The sequence below is a fragment of the Elephas maximus genome, chromosome 1 (genome assembly GCF_024166365.1).
Source record: "Elephas maximus indicus isolate mEleMax1 chromosome 1, mEleMax1 primary haplotype, whole genome shotgun sequence".
Lineage (NCBI taxonomy): Eukaryota > Metazoa > Chordata > Mammalia > Proboscidea > Elephantidae > Elephas > Elephas maximus.
The window spans coordinates 76,788,997-76,801,422 of record NC_064819.1 but is presented as its reverse complement, the minus strand read 5'-3'; the positions used below and the strand labels follow the sequence as shown (position 1 = coordinate 76,801,422).

At 40.7% G+C, this 12,426-nt stretch overlaps 1 non-coding gene across 1 annotated transcript; it reads left to right on the top strand.

Annotated features, from left to right (window-relative positions):
* The first annotated feature begins 5,269 nt into the window (after positions 1 to 5,269).
* Positions 5,270 to 5,342, top strand: TRNAV-UAC (transfer RNA valine (anticodon UAC)). The gene has a single exon. It is a non-coding gene; the product is annotated as a tRNA-Val (tRNA).
* The last annotated feature ends 7,084 nt before the right edge of the window (positions 5,343 to 12,426 follow it).

The following is a 12,426-nucleotide window of genomic DNA, read 5'->3' as shown; positions in this document are numbered from 1 at the left end:
GAGGTTTTTGAAACAAGTGACATAAAGCCTTAAGATAGAAATTTCAGTGAAGAAATGATGCTGCGAGTGGGGATGGCCTTGCAAGTGGGTTGTGCGTCTGATGTGCATCTGACATCTTGTTCTCCCTGTCCCTTTTTCAGGGTCCAGTGCACTATATCCATATGTCTGTCAAGCACTTTCTCTACCTGATTATCTCCTTATCTGACCTCTTTGGCTTTTGGGTAAACATTGTAAAGTCTCAGAGCTCAATCCTCAGGCCTCTTCTGTTTTTGTTGTCATTCTGTGGCTAAGCTCATCATCACATGGTTACATCTTCCATGGTCTTCATTGGAGTACCATTGTGTATCTCTAGCCGACTGATTATCTCCTCTTAGAAGTCTTACAGTAATCATCTTAAACTTAACATATCCCAAAGTGGAATTCATATCTATCCTCTGAAACTGTTCCAAACATGTTGATCTCTATCTCATTTAACTGCAACTTCGTCCTTCCAGCGGCTTAGGACTAAGAATTTGGGACCTTCACTGACTCCATTTTTGCTCTATTCAGCATATCCAGTCACTCTGAAAATTGTCCTTGCTTTATCTTCAAAATATACCTGGAATATGGCCAGTTCTCAGATACTCCCATTACTATTAGCTTGGCTCTAGCCATAATATTCTCTAATTTAGAATATTATTACCTGTTGCCATGGAGTTGATTCCAACTCAGGGTAACTCTATAGAACAGAGTTGAACTGCCCCATCGGGTTTCCAAGTAGCTGGTGGATTCTAACTGCTGACCTCTTGGTTAGCAGCCAACGAGCTCTTAACCATGCACCACCAGGGGTTCAGAATATTGTCAATATTTCTCATTATGTCTTGAGTTTGCTTCCATTGCCTTTAACAAGATACTGTCTACAGAATATTTAAAACCCGACAATGGCTCCTTATTGTTCTCTGTACTAAAAATGCATCATTGGATCCTTACTGTACTCAGAGGAAAAAAAAAAAAAAAGCCAAAATCCTTATAATAATCTACAAGGCTCTACATAATGTCCCTGCTCCCTAATCAATTTCCTCTCTGACCTTTTCTCCTACCACTCTCCCCCTTGCTCACGCTCTAAAGTTATCATTGACCTTCTTGTTGTACTTTAAATACATTAGATACCTTTCTGTCTCAGGACCTTCGCACTAACCACTGCCTTTGCTTTCAACATTCTATTCCAGATATGTGCTCTAACTCATCTTCTTCAAATATCACATTATTAGTGAATCCACCGTGGACTTCCAGAGTTTCACTCTTCCTGAATGCCTTATCCTCATTCCTGATTTTTTTTGTCAATATATTTATGTACATCTAATAAACTATGTAATTTACTTAATCATTTTGCAATCTGCCTTTCTTTATCACCGGAACGTAAGGTCTATGAGGGAAAAGACTTTTTTGTGTGTTTTTAAAAATGTGTATTGTGTTTTAGGTGAAATTTAACACACCAAATTCGTTCCCATTTTACAATTTTTGTACAAATTTTCCATGACATTGGCTACAGTTTTTGCAAGGTGTCAGCATTCTCATTATTTCCATTCTATTTGTTCTATGTCCATTTATCTAGCTTCCCTACCCATTTTTGCCTTCTCGTGTTTGGGTAAATTTTGACCATTTGGTCTCGTATAGTTGATTGTTTAAGGGAACACATTCCTCGCAGGTGATATTTATTTTATAAGCCATCTATTATTTGATTGAAAGGAGGCCTGTGGAGGTGACTTCAGTTCCAAGTTAAAAGGGTGTCTTAGGGCAATAGTCTCAGGGATTCCTCTAGTCTCTATCAGTTCAGTAAATCTGGCCTTGGTTAGGAATGCCGGTTTTGTTCTACATTGAGGGAAAACTCAAAAGACTTTTTTTTATTCGTTTACTACTGTAGCATTTGTTATTAGAACCGTGTCTGGCACAGAATGTAGTTGTTGTTGTTAGTTGCAGTCTTATAGTGACTCCATGTACAATAGAATGAGACACTGCTTGGTCCTGCACAATCCTGACAATCATTGCTATGTTTGAGCTCTTTGTTGCAGCCACTGTGTCAATCCATGTCATTGAGGGTCTTCCTCTTTTTTGCTGACTCTCTACCTAGCATGTGACCTTCTCCAGGGACTGGTCCCTCCTGAAAACATGTCCAAACATATAAGACAAAGTCTCAACATCTTCCCTTCTGAGGAGTATTCTGGCTTAATTTTTCAACTAGCAAACGATGAAAATGAGATCTAGAAAGATCACTGATTTTCCCTTTTCTGTAACATTGTAATATTATATGGAAACAGATGTGACTGGATGTCATACCTCGAGTTCCTTCTACTATACCAAGGTTATTGACCTCCAATAAGTGTGCTGGCAGAAGAGGTGAACGGACACGGTGCTCATGACCTAGGAGTTGAAATTGGGGCCATTGTTCCCTGTCCGTTAGTATAAAGTGACCTAGCTGGAGGTGGACTCACAAGGACACATCAACTGGTCGTGAGGTATAAAAACAATAGCTAGGGAAACCTAGAAAGCATCCTTTAGGGAAAATTTCATATAAACAAATCTTAAACAGAGCACAAAAGATCCACGTATTTTCCACTCTTCTCTTTGTCTTTTAGTATTTAGTAAATAGTAAGATGTGTTGAACCAGTGAAGACCTTCCTGACTGCCATTACTCAAATCTGAACCAATGCTTCTGAAGAAAGACAATTCAAAATGTAGAATCATGTATATTTAGCAGTTTTTAGCCAGTTTGAAAAGGTGAAACTTTTAATGATATTACCCATTTATAATATTGATATATACTCGATTCTGTAACATTCCTTGAACTCGGGCAGACATGGCTCTGGCAGTTTGCTTGTCTATTTTCCATTTTTGCCTCTTTGAACATTTGTGGAATAGACTCTTTCTTCTTGCTTTTTTATAACTTTGTGATGATTTCAGCCCAGGACATCCCTCACTTCCATGTTAGTTTCTATTACCAGAATGAGAGTTTTAACTTTTTTTAACCTTCACACTGTTTGGGGTCAGCTTTCCCATCAGCAGCTATCAAGTGTAACAACTTCATCATATCACAGCCAGCATTTCTGAACATGAAGGCTCTACTATGTGGGGAGGCTAGGCTGAATTAGCACCCTGTACATCGGGAGCTCACAGATTCTTTGACCAGAAGTACATGATAAAAGTGTCAAAGTTTTAAGGGTGCTGGAAATACAGTTTGAACAGATTGAGCTCATTTCAGAGGTGAATGAGGATAAGGAGGCCTGATTAGCACAGGAACTCCATACAAAACTTGGGATGGCCCACCATCCTTCTGAAAGGTTTGTGTTTCACAACAATTCAGTATGGAGGATTTATTTCTGCATTTGCAGACAAGATAAATAGCCATATAAAAACATAAGTCCATTGAGATGCTGCTGGTTTTTCAACTCAACAGCTTAACTACTTATCCTTCATACTTTTCGGGTAATGTCACTGTTGTTATGTGGTGTTGAGCTGGTTCTGACTCATAGCGACCCTATGCACAACAGAACGAAATACTGCCTGGTCCTGAGCCATCCTTACAATCGTTGTTATGCTTTAGCTCATTGTTACAGCCACTGTGTCAATCCACCTCATTGAGGGTCTTCCTCTTTTTCGCTGACCCTGTACTCTACTCTGCCAAGCATGATGTCCTCCAGGGACTGATTCTTCCGGACAACACGTCCAAAGTATGTAAGATGCAGTTTCGCCATCCTTGCCTCTAAGGAGCATTCTGGCTGTACTTCTTCTAAGACGGATTTGTTCGTTCTTTTGACAATCCATGGTATATTCAATATTCTTCACCAACACCACAATTCAAAGGCGTCAATTCTTCTTCAGTCTTCCTTATTCATTGTCCAGCTTTCACATGCGTATCATGCGATTGAAAATACCATGTCTTGGGTCAGCACACCTTAGTCTTCAAGGTAACATCTTTGCTCTTCAACACTTTGAAGAGGTCCTTTGCAGCAGATTTACCCAATGCAATGCATCTTTTGATTTCTTGACTGCTCCTTCCAGTGCTATTGATTGTGGATCCAAGTAATATGAAATTCTTGACAACTTCAATCTTTTCTCCATTTATCATGATGTTGGTCATTGGTCTAGTTGTCACCATCCCAGACCGAAGACAAGTTTAGTTCAATGGACTTTCAAATCAGTGAGGAACGGATTCTGAGAGAAGATTGGACACTGCTTGGCCCCACGAGAATTGCTCCCGAAGTAAAGATTTAACGTTTAGACTAGCCATACCTCCGTGGGCCTCACATCATACTAAAATTGTGTGTCTGCCTCACCTCCCCAAGACAGCTGAAGGATTTCCCCCAACATGTAGCAGATACACTGATACAGAAAGGCCCTGGTGACATTAAGATTAAGAGCTCAGCTGCTAAGTAAAGTGTTAGCAGCTGCTCCATAGAAACCCTATGGAAGAGTGAATTGGCTTGATGGCAACAGGTATTGATGTACTATTGTGTGCCAGTCCCTGCCAATACAAAGGTAGCAAAACAGATGTGGTCCCTGACATAATGATGTCTTAGTTTCTTCGTGCTGCTGTGACTGAAATAGCACTGGCTCCACTGGGGATCAAACCCATGATCTTGTGCATGTAAAGCTTATATGCTAATCACTACACCATGGAACCACAACAAGTACAGTCCCATGGACTACCAGAAAAACTAACAAAATGTCTTGGAAGAAGTACAGCCAGAATGCTCATTAGAAGCGAAGATGGTGAGGCCTCCTCTTAGATGCTTTCCACTTGTTATCAGGAGGGACCAGTCCTTTGGGTGGCTTAAAGAACAGGATTTTTTTTTTCTTTCTTTCTTTTTCACAGTTTAGGAGGGTAGAAGGCCAACTTCAGTATGTGTCTCTGGGGGGAGGTTCTTTCTCGTCTAGTTCAACTTTTTGATTTTGTTGTTTTTCGGTGCCATGGAGCTGGTTCTGACTCACAGCAGACCCTACAAGAAAACAAAACGCTGCCAGCTCTTGTGCCATCCCCACAACCATTGTTATGCTTGAGGCCATTGCAGCAGTGCTGTGTCAATCCATTTCATTGAAGGTCTTTCTGTTTTTCACTGACCCTCTCATTTACCAAGCAGAATGTCCTTTTCAAAGGGCTGATCCCTTCTGATATCACGTCATACGTGAGAGGAAGTCTTGCCATCCTCACTTCTAGTGAGCATTCTGGCTGGACTTCTTCCAATACAGATTTGTTAGTTCTTCTGGATGTCCATGGGACTATACTTACAGTGGTTCCATGGTGTAGTGGTTAGCACATCTGCTTTACACGCAGAAGATCCTGGGTTCAATCCCCAGTGGAGCCAACTTAACCTTTTAGCAGCCTGCAATCCTACTTCCTGTGCTGCTTTATGTGCTTCTAAGTAGATTCACCTGTGTCTGTTTTCTGGTAGCACCTGTCTTCCACCCAGCGTGTGCTCCCTTGTCTTTGACTCTAACCTGATGTTTTCATCGCAAGTGTTAGTAGGTTTAGGACACATTCTACAGCGATACGGCCTCACTGATAGAACAAAGAAATCCTATTGCCAAATGGGATTTCGTCCAGAGATATAGGGGTTAAAATTTTCAACACATATTTCTGGAGGATTCAATTCAACCTGTAACAACAAGATGTTAAAATTATTATTAACCTTTTTAAAAACAGTCAAACTGTTTTCTAAAGTGGCTGTGTCATTTTGCATTCCCACCAGCACTGTATGAGAGTTCAAATTTGTCCACATCATCAGTAACACAGGTTATCATCTATGTTTTCTGGTATAGGCACAGAGTAAGTGTGAAGTGCTATGTCAATGTGGTTTCATTTATACATCCATGATGACTGTGAGTAGCACTGGTTCTATAGTGGTTAAGTACTACAGCGGCTAAGTAAAGGTCTGCAGTTCAAATCTACCAGCTGGTCTTTGGAAACCTTATGGGGCACTTCTACTTTCCTATATGGTGGTTATGTGTTAGAACTCGACAGCAAAGAGTTTGGGCTTTTTTCTTTTTTGGATTTATAACTATGGTGTTGAACATCTTTACATGTGTTTATTAGCCATTTGCATGTCTTATTTGGACAAATGTGTATTCAAATCTTCTGTGTGTTTAAATTTGGTTCTTTATCTTAGTATTATTGATTTATAAAATTTCTTTACATATTCTGGATTCAAGTCCTTCATGAGATATTTGATTCAGGGATATTTTCTCCCAGCCTATGGTTTGTCTTTTCATTTTCCTAATGGTGTCTTTCGAAGTGCAAAAGATTTTAATTTAGTTCTGTTACTCAATTTTTTTCTTTATGGATAGTGCTTTTGGTGTCCAAGGTCCCAAAGATTTTCTTCAGTGTTTTCACCTAAAACATTCATAATTTGAGGTCTTACATTTCAGTCTATGATGGATTCTAAGTTAACGTTTGTGTATGGTTTGAGGGAAGGCTCTAAATTCTTCTTTTTGTGTGTGGATATCCAGTTGTCCCAGCACTAATTATTGAAAAGCTATCCTTTTTGTCTTGATTTGCCGGGGTATTTTTCTGAAAAGGGTCGCTATGAATCGGAAACCACCACTTGGCTATGAAGGAGAAGATTCTATGCTTCGCTCTCACTAGCTAAATAACTTTGGGGAAAAAATCCATTCCTACTTTTCTTTTATAGAAGTTGATCTCATTTTCTGAAATAAATATTTTAGGGCATAAAAAATAGTACTAGCATAATTTGGTCAATATTTTTCTTTGTTTTATTCTTTAAAATATTTTTAAAATAGTTCATTAGGGACACAGAGTTCTACAGCCTGTTAGGAGAGATTCTGCTTTAGACACTGTCTTCAAAATTGATTTCATCCACAGTCACATGGATTTCCTTGGCACCACTGGCCCTGACAAACATTCCTAATTCTTCCTTGTGGGAAAAGAAGCCATTTAAAATTTATATAAATTAATCTTTACCATTTTAAATGAGAGCAAGCCATTAGCTAATCCCACATTCATCTGAAATTATTATTTTAAGCTAGTAATAACTTCCATATTTTAAAATTCTATATAAAAGAAATAGTCATAGCATGATTATAATTTTAGCTATTATGTTTTTCCATTTTTATTACCTATGAGCTTTTCAAGAATTGGATCAATGGTAGAATTTCTAATTTTGTTTCCATTACTTTTTAGTATGAGGGTTCATGTGCCTATTAATCATAAATTGGATATAATATTGTTTCATGATTCAAGTGTCCTCTAAAGTCAAAAGCTGGATAATGAAATGCACTTCTTACCCAGGCATCACAACATTTCTTCCTGTCAGGATGTCCTGTTGGTGCTCCTGCGACATGATACAAAATTCTCAGCTCCTGAATTGCTTCCAATCTGGCCCAAACTACCTGCATCTCTTGCCTGAATTACTGCAGTAACCTAACAACCTTCCTACTGCTGCTTAGCAGCTGCCTGCTAAGCCTGCCTCCAACCTTGTTCTCTGTGTTGTGTGCTGGGTTCTGACACCCAGGTTCCCTTCTTTCGGGACCAAGGCATTCATTTCCCCAGCTGCCACAAGTGTTGCTCCCTCATGGCACAAATTTGAGGCCCTCTCTAGGAATTGCCCTCAGCTGAAAGGAACTGCCTCAGTCAAGGGCATGTTGCCTCTCTGAGCAGCCCACAGTAATGGATGCTTAATACATACCTGTAAAGGTCTGACTCTCTTGCCTTAACTCTGAAGGGCCATCCCATTTTCAAGGCTCCTCATGGGATCAGATCAGGCCTCTGTTGCTGCCTGTCGACTTTTCCCCTTCTAACCCTGCATCCCTCACTGCTTTACAGGTGTTGTTCCCATATCATTCCTTAATAAACTTCCTGCACACAAATATCTAATCCACATGAATACAGCTTGTGCCAGGAGTGGTCAAGAAACCATACATTGAATGGGATTTTGGGGCTGGATCATTCTCTATTCATATGGCAATGAATCATATGTCATTAATATAGCAAACCAACGTTATCCCCTACAAGTGCCCTGAGAGTCTAAATATCCATGGACCATACAAGGCTCAGGAGATAAAAAGTCTCTTTAGGTGCTTTCACAGGGGTACTCTGCCTATTACATTTTGCCCTAAATTGGAAATTAATCAACTTTAGCCTTTGAGGGAGCACAACGAAGAGGCCGTCTCTCCAGGATATAGGAATGCACAGGGCGGATCCAACGGGGATCCTCTTTCCTGTCTGGAAGGGAATCCTCACGCCCTGATCCACCTGATCCTTTCCAGGGGTTGCAGTACCCTTCTCTAAGGCTTTCTGGGGAAGGATGAAGGAGCACTCTCTAGTCAATGTTTCTCTAGGGAAGAAATAGACAAGCTCCAGAACGTCTTATTTTGCAATGGTGGAGCGAAGTTCATTTCTGCTGGAGGTAGTTTTTGAGTTTCTTTTCTTTTTCTTTTTGCAGGAGTGCAGAAAGGGGAAATAGAGAACACAAAGAGAAGCTTGAAAAAATAGTGTCATCTAGTCATCGTTAAGATTATGTATATGACAGTCTCCTTTGGATGAGTGAAGAGGAAGACAACAAAGACAGATCTATCTGAATGTAAAAGAGTAGTTTTTTTTTTTTTTTAAAACAGTTGTCTGGTTAGCTTGTTTGTTTAGAGTGTGGTGTTAATAATGCCAAGTTCCCAGCTTTGGTCTATGGTTGAGCCAGAAAAACAAGATTTCTGTTGATTAAAAATAAACACAGAAATAACTTTGCACTCAATTCACACCCAGCTAAACTGAGAAAATAGGCACTCTGATATAAAATCTAGTTCAAATGTCGACTGTATCTCTTTAATAATCCTCAGTAGTGACACCTACCCTCTTTGCTCCCCCTCAAAAATGGGCATGGTGAAGACAAGAAACAAAGAGATTTTTGAAACAAGTGACACAAAGCCAGAAGATGGAAATTTTAGTGAAGAAAAGGAGGCTAGGAGTGGGGATGGCCTTGGGGATGGGCGGTGTGCATGGAGGCCATTGTCCATCTGACACCTCGTTCTCCTTGTCCCTTTTCCAGGGTCCAACGCACTGTGTTTCCATGGGACTGTCAAGTACTTTCTCTTCCTGATTATCTCTGCTACCTGATTGTCACCTCAGCCCTTGCACTGCTCTTTCTTACCGCTGAAACTAATCCCTATAGATTTATAGTAATCGCAGTCAGACACAATGCATATTTTCCTTCCTTCTTTCTTTTTTTTTAAGGTATCAATAGACTTCCACTCTAATTTCTGTCCATGAAGAGAGATTTTTTTTTGTTGTTTTTTCCTTTTCTGGATCTCCAGGACCTAGAATGATGCCAAAGCCAGAGTGAATGTATGAAACCTCTTAATTTTCTCTTGACTTTCATGTTACTTCCATAAATATTCATATATGCCATTTGTCTCCTGCCTTAAAATAATGAATTGTGATACATTTTGATACATAATTTGTGGGCAACACATGTTCCAAAAAACGTAAAACTTTTCAAACATGCTGCAAAATCCATTAGGTTGCATTGATTTCGCAAATACTCCACACCCCCCCCAAAACATAGACACACACACTTGCACAACCCAAAGCCACCAGGCCTCTCTAACTATGACCCAGGAATCGTAAATGTGCTTATAAGACTTATCCTGCTGTACAAAAGCCAAAAAAGACAAAAGTTTGACCCAACCAGACTTTCTGGATGCATTGTCTCATACTTAAGCTAATATTCCCCAAAGAACTTTTCTTTCATTTTTCAACATTACACCAACTCCCACTAGAGGGCAGCAAATACTTTCAGTGGAAGAATCCCCTTCCAAGAATCCTAACCAAAAACAAAAAACCAAACCCATGCCATGGAGTTGATTCTGACTCACAGCGACCCTGTAGGACAGAGCAAGAATCCTAAGATTCCCAAAATGTTTGTGGACACTTTCTTTCCAACGTGTCATGAAAGCGTTTTAACTGGGAAATTCACATTTTTTACCCATGAAATTTTTCATTACTATTCAGAAGTTAGAAAAAACTTAATAATCTTGATATATTCTTGGTATGTCCTAACTATTTAATATTCCAAGATTATTAGATGTTCTGTCGAAAGCTCTTTGAAATTAATGGTAATCATTATGTTTAACAATACTTTAAAATTTGCTTTATTTAGCCTTACGTTAGTTATATAAACAATTCCCCTAAAGTCTTTCCCTTTTAAGAATTCTCAACGTATTAATGACATCATGTTGATTAAACCAAATGAACAAGACCTTTGGAATGAAGAAAAAAAATTGTTGGAGACTCCTTATGACATTTGATTTGACACCGGAAGTCCCCAGGGGTCGATTTCAAAGCGGATAAGCTTTTGAGGTCCTCACTTGACAGAAAACCTGTACATTCCACGCTCTGAATCTGAAGGGAGCCAGGTCCACCGGCTCCACGCAGACGGGGATCTTTGGGGCAGGGGCCTTCTTTTGAGACCCGCCTCCACCCTCTTGGAAACCACGGAAACAGAGAGGAAGCGGGCAGGGGAGGCGCTGGCACCGGCTATGGGTGGGCGAAGACCTGAGTGTCAGCGTCTCTAGGGACATGATGTACTGCTTTCAACCCCAGGCCAACAGAGAGGGCAGGAGAGTTCTTGGGTTGGTCACAATATATACGCTCTTCTATGTTCTATGTTCGGTTAATGGCAATGGGTGGTTGCTTTTTATATGTTCCGTAAGGAGGAAGGATCTCCGGTACAAAATTAATTCATTTCTAACCTCAGAAAACAGATGTTTTCCCACCGTGTTTCATAGCAAGCAAGGCCTTTCCTATATTGGGCATACCCAATCACCGCAATTACGATGAAACTGGCCTTCAGTCTCAAGTTCCCTGTACAGAATAGTTTTTCTAGATGCCCCAGGCTGGATAATCTCAAAGTCGTCTTTTCCACCAGGAAATACTCACGGTGACGGTACACTTCTTTCACTTATACTTTTTGCCTATTACGACGTTCAAGCAAACTCCACTATTCACAACAATCAAAGTCTTCCCTTATAGACCCCATTCCTTTACAAACACAGGCGGGCTGGCGACAGGAAGGGGCATTTAATTTTAAGAAACTCCTCAGTATTGTCCCATGGAAATTACTCTTGTGTATGCCCCTCTAGGGAAAGAAATTACCCTTTAGGAACCAGAGCCCCAGACCCTCAGGACCGAGCTCTGGAAGCCGGTGAGTCCGCACTAGGGGCCCGGCAGCTAGCTGCAGGGATAAAATGACCCTGGAATGTCAAGCTGCGGGCCAGATACAGGGGAGGGGTGATTTTCAAGACTGGCCTCTATATTGTTCATCCCTGGGACATCACACATCTTTATATTCGGCTTCACACATGCCTAGTTCTTTTAAATTAGTCTACAGTTTCTTGTTGCATTTACTTGATTTACTGGAGGAAAACAATGATATGTTTTTCTTTACTTCTTCTTCCTGCCGTTTTCACTATCTTCTCTTAACATTCCCTTTTTTGCTTAGGTAAAGGGAGGGAGTCGCCTTTTTCCAGGTTTTGCCTTAAGCATCGCTTAATATAGCGGACCCATACACTCAGTATCTAGTGTATGATGGCAGGTGCCCCCAGATCAGTAGGGAGAAGATGGTGGTGTCTGTGCTTCTCCAGTCCAGCCTCCACTTTTTATGGGGGTGGCTAGAAAAGAGCAGCTTGAAACCTCCGAAATAATCTGAGCGTCAAGACCTCCACTGTTTGAATATTGCAGGTAATGTTTAAAAGAATATATTGGCCAGTTAGCAAAATCTAGAGCCTTTGTTTATTTTTCCAAAACCTGATTATCAGCCAAGATGATACTCTGTACGCTTTTTCCAATTCTCGAACTGAAATTATTGACCAACCCACCATGCTGTGCAGGCACCTGGGACCCTAGAGGAGTGAAGAGTGAGACAACACAGTCCTGGTCCTCAGGGAAAGGAAAGAGGGACTTGAGCGGTTAATGACAATAAAATCGCAAAATGGACCCACAGAGATCCACGCTGCAGGGCATTTTCTCGAACACAGAGAAGGGTCATCTGCCCAGGATTTCGGAACAGGCAAGGAAGATCCACCGGGACGTTCCTTCCTGTCAGGAGGGGAATTCTCAGGACGTCAGCAGGGACCAAATCAACCAGGTCCTTCTCCTGAGGTGTCTGAATCGTTCTCAAAGGTTTGCTTCCTGGGGTAGGCTGAAGGAGCCCTCTCTAGTAATGTTTCTGTTGGGATGAAATCGACGGCTCCAGAATTTCTTATTTTCCACAGGAGAAGCGAATTCATCTCTGCTGGAGGTAGAGATTTTGTGCCTGTTTCTGCGGGAGTGAGGAAAGAGGAAACAAAAAACATACAGAGAAGCTTGAAAAAGGAGTGTCATTTATTCATAGTTAAGATTATGTAAAAGCAAGTATCGTTTGGATGAGTGAAGAAGGTGTGAAA